Source organism: Rhinopithecus bieti, unplaced genomic scaffold (assembly GCF_001698545.2).
Source record: "Rhinopithecus bieti isolate Rb0 unplaced genomic scaffold, ASM169854v2 scaffold_47418, whole genome shotgun sequence".
Taxonomy (NCBI): domain Eukaryota; kingdom Metazoa; phylum Chordata; class Mammalia; order Primates; family Cercopithecidae; genus Rhinopithecus; species Rhinopithecus bieti.
Window position 1 is genome coordinate 2,665,718 of NW_016819951.1, and position 5,042 is coordinate 2,670,759.

General features: G+C 39.3%; 1 pseudogene; it reads right to left on the reverse strand.

The window, feature by feature from the left end:
• Positions 1 to 623: 623 nt before the first annotated feature.
• Positions 624 to 5,042, reverse strand: part of LOC108520112 (RNA-binding protein 43 pseudogene) — a 31,894-nt pseudogene continuing 27,475 nt past the window's right edge.

Below are 5,042 nucleotides of genomic sequence, written 5' to 3' on the forward strand. Positions count from 1 at the left end.
TAATCAATTTGCACAATTATAATAAGAGAATCAACATTTTATGTAAGCACTTAGGCTAAATAAGAAGTAGTAAAACCATTCCACACGGCAAGCAGGCTTGAAACAACAGAATTTAGTCAAATAATGATTACCTGCATCAGCAATGCTGTCCATCTAGGTAGTTTCCCAAGTGATTTTTGCCAACACTCTAATTCCGCACGCAGTAAACACAAACTGTAAATGTTAAGAAATTGCCCATGGCATAATAGCCATCTTCCCAACTTCTCATATCTTAAGGCTACTTCTTTTTCTAATCATTTGAAGTCACAGAGAAGGTAAGATTCTCTCAAGGGGTTTGGTGAGTTTTTTTTTTTTTCAAAGCTTTTTAGATAATATCTTTGTGATCAAATAGACTGGGCTAAGTCTCAGCCTCATTCCTTGTCAACTGGATCACTTCAGAAAAGTGTTTTAACTTCTCCAAATGCTAGCTTCTTCCACTATAATATGAGGATAGTTAACACTGACCATGAAGGGTGATCATAAGGATTAATGAGATAAGGTGTGTAAAGCTAGCCTCACTCATGGCAATGGTCACTGCTCAGCAAGAGAATGCAGCCCTTATCACTATATTGCTGAGATTTTTATTAACTAATCTTTTGCCCTATTAATTTCACGACCTCTTCTTAGATAGGTAAGTGTCAGAAGAAGATCCTATAATGTCAATGTGTGTCCTATAAAGGTTAGTTAGGACTCCAAGATATCTCAAACTTAATTGTTCATATCCCCATTTAATGATTCTTTCCTTTTTTTCCCCCAAAATAAATGTCTCTTTTCTAAGCTCTAAGTGAAGAGCATGTGACCATTCCTCAATGAGCTCCTTTATATGTTTTGGATTGTTTGGTTGAGAACCAGCTTGAGTACTTTTTAGAAAAATTGTGGGGATTTCACCATCCACTCTCTTCTCTCTTCTGACTCAGAATATGGAATTTGTTCAGTGTGCTTTAAAAAAATCCACATTTCTGTTTCAGGTAAAGAAAAACATCTGTGTTGAGCAGAAGTGTTTCTCCACTTCCAAAAGTCTCAGGTACTAAGGTCTCAACTGACTCCAAAGAGTAATTGCTTCTCTGCAGATTCCTTTGGGGGCTCTATTTATTCTACTTTCTCCCCTCACTGGTAAAATTTGTCTTTTTTTTTTTTTTTTTTTTAAGAGAACTTGCTTTTACTTGCAAAGATTCTTTGAGCCTCTTTGACAGCTAGAAATGATCCTTCCATGGAGAGTCTTCCACTGGCTTCCAAAGGACTGAAGCTTAAAGTTGGGAATTTCTTTTTCAGGTTCATTACCAGAATTTCTAGAGTAACTTCACTTCCAAAGACAGAAAGATCAAGGATAGCATTTACAGAGCTGAAGATCTTGTCACTAAGATGAGAGACTGTGAGTTCAGCATGTCTTCCTTGTTAGCTGGTGTTTCTTTTGTCTGATGACATTTTCTGCAACTTTTTTTTTCTTTGCATATTACAGATGCAACTCCCTTGGATTCTTGTTGGATATATCACATCTTCAACATCTCCACCCTCATTCTTAATATCTCGGAAGGGCCTCTTCACTAATACAGCCAATAATTGATCACTAAAAAGGCCAACCAGAAGACCAGCCAATTACAACTGTTCTTTCAAAGCTTTGGATTCCTTGACATTCAAAACTGATGTCCTTCTGATGTTTCCATTTCTGGCCAATGCTCCAAAATGTTACAGTTTTGCCAATGCACCACAGTGTAGCAGTCTCTCGTAGCCAGCAGCGTGAGATGTCACCCAGAAGTTCTCTGTCTCACTATCAAGAAAGTTAAGGAGCGTGGATACCAAGGGTGAGGTTGGAGTGAAAGTTTACTAAGTGAAAGAAGAAAGATCTCCGCTGCAGAGAGGTGACCTGGAAGAGGGTTGCCACCAGTCTGGTGTTAAGAGGACATCCCATGGGGACTTGCCATGGGTCAAATGTTCAGGTATTACCATACTGGGCATATTGGGAGTAGAGAGCTCCAAAGGACCAGAAGTTTTATCCATACCAATGGCTGTAGTAGTATGTCCAAGACTTCAAGTGAGTCTTTCTTTTTTTTTTTTTACTTGGGGGGTGGAATCTTATTTTGACTAATTCCCTCTGGGCATTATTTCTAAAGAAGAGAAATTTAAGATCTAACTTCCATATAGAGGTGTTATGCTCATTAATCCCACTCCTTATGACTGCAAATTGAAGAGAAACGATATTCCCCAAAGGAATGAAAGTTGGAGGAAAACCTTTAACCCTTCTCTCCAGGAGTAATTTATCTGACAAGGATGGCAGAAGACCAATTATTGACCTCTGCTTTCTCTGGCCTTCTCTCTTCCTATACTCCATACCTGCAGCAAGCATGTATGTATTCTTGGGCTTGATAAGGGTGAGGTCAGGTACAATCTTCTATCCAACTGGTGGCTCTGTCCACTCTACCAAGTCAACTCTTCCCAAGTTTAGACTCCAAAGTCCAGTTACAGGGTTACAATATAATAAAGTACATTTCGACTTCCAGTCTAAACTACATTCTACAATTTGGCTTCATTGGCAACGCAGCACATATCTGAATCTCCATCTCACTCCTCATTCTGAACTTGGAGATTTGATTATCTCTCATAAACCCCATACCTGATATAGTGTTCATATAGCCATCTTGCATTTGACCCTAATTTGCCTCTCCAGCCATATCGATCTCTCTTTTAATCATTCGAGTATATATACTTTTATTTCCCCAACATCCTTAGGTTTTTCTGTCCACTGAAGATGTAACTGGTGGCTTATAATTCATCCATGTGGGCATTCACAGTGTTTTTAAATAATGAGTTTAATACAACTAATATAATTTATGAAAATCTGTCATTGCTGAACATGATATAAAAATTTAGGTGAAAAGCAAAGTAGCTTTGGGCAAGGGGTTGACAAAGCGACCCTACACAAGGTTTAGTCAATAAGGAGAAAACCCAGTAAATACAACAGGAGAAGGCTGCTTCTACTAGTCCCACTTCTAACAAATGTTATTGGTCTTTCAAGGGTTTGCTCTTAGGCTGCCGAAACTTCTCCCATCCAAGCCTTCTCCTATCCTGCCACATAACTTCTCTTCTCCCTCTTTTCCAACCTTTCCTACACAATTCAAACATTAGAGATGCCCTACGGTCATCCAAGTTCTCTTCTAAACTGCCAATGCCCAAAGGTTGGTAAAGTCCATCAGTGATCTATGCAATAGTCTGAATGACTTGCTCTCCTCTGTTTTCTCATCTTCAGCTTGGTCTTAGCTTATGTATTGCTACAGAATCTTGAATACATGTGACAGAAACCTGTTCTAGCAAACCAAAGTTAATAAGAAAGAAAGGAAGAAAGAAAGGTATTGGAAAGGCTTTAGATAGCTCCCAGAATTAAAGGCAGAGTGAACAATACAATTCTGGTAGAGTAGGAACCAGAGTATATCTGGGGAAACTCAGCAGCATGAAGTTAGAAATGGTCATTCCAAAACTACCATCTGAGGACCCTGAGTCAAGTTCCTGAGTAACGCTGCTCAGTTCCTGCAGTGGTTCTCGTTGTTCTAGTGTATGTTCAGTGGGGAATTGGGGATGGTTCTGTGACTAATAGTTTATTAAAATCTCCAGCCCCAAAGAAGGAAAGTCAGGGAAACAGTGGAATTCCTGGTACTTAATCTATGAGCACTTCTGTCCCCAAAGCTACAAGTCTAAACACTACATATATGATTACAACAGGAAATGTTGAACACTGCAAAAACCAAAGAATTACAATTAGAAGATATGTTCTAATACCCTGATTGCTTTAAACACTGGAACATTGCTGCCGATCTCGTGTGCTATTATTCATCCATTCAGTCACCATTTAGGTATATTAAGCACATATGAGGGGCAAGAGTGAACAAGAGAGACAGAGTTCCTGCCTTCACAGAGACTACTGTCTGGTGTGGAAGAGGGACTGTTTAACAACCACTTAAACCAGGGATAAAATGCTATGAAAGGGGAAAGAGAGGATGGTAGGAAAGCCTATAGATGGAGCAATTCATGTGGTCCAGGAATTCTAAACGCTTTGGGAAGAAGTGGCTTTTAAGCTTAGACCGAAAGAATGTGTTTGAGAGAAAAAGAAAATGTCTTGCTGTTGGTTTCTAAATTACACAATACACAGCAACGTGACATCGAGTGTACGCCCTTACCTCTTAGAGCCACAGTTCTTAATATATAAAACAGGGCCAGGTTATTACTTACCTCATTAGTGCTGTTGTGAGGATCAGAGTCTGAGGTGTCATAAGCTAATTTCCTGACCTGTGCTTATATTTTTTCTTTGCTCGTGATAGGGGTGGTTACTGAATAAGACTCAATTATATAATGATCATTTGTTACCTATCAGGACTTTTTTGGTTATAGATGAATGAACCCCGGTATGAAAATCCCTGAGCAAAAAAGGAAAGTTTAGAGAGGCTATTTTGATATTTCACATAACAGTTAGGCAGTAAGAATGTCAGGGAGGAAGCAGGGTCTTGGAAAGGATGTAGTCAGGGGCTCAAATGCAGCCAAGACATTTAACTCTTTCTGCCTGTCAACTTCAATTTCTGGCTCACTGACTTCTCCTATAAGGAGGAACACTTGGCCACGGCAACTCTCAAGCTTCACCTTTCACAACTTCAGTCCCTGGAGAAAGAAAATCTCAACCTTTAGTGCCCCACATTCAAGAATCTGATCCCAGAGAAGGGCTTCAGTTGACCTTGTTGGAGTCAGGTACTCGCCTCTGGATAAACTAGCAGTCAGCAGAAAACAGGGTACTAGAGTATAAAACAGTGGCTCCTACAGCAACCAGGGAAACAGGGCTTAACAGAGACATTCTCAAAAGAAGGAGACACAGGCAGAGCCAAGCAGAAAATCTCATAAATGTGGACTAGATCTTTTTTTTGTTCAACGCAAGTTCCTTCTTTAAAATGATGCAAAAGCTTCAACTAATTGAATAAACAAAGCACACAAATTCTTTTTTTTTTTTTTTTTTTTTTTTTTTT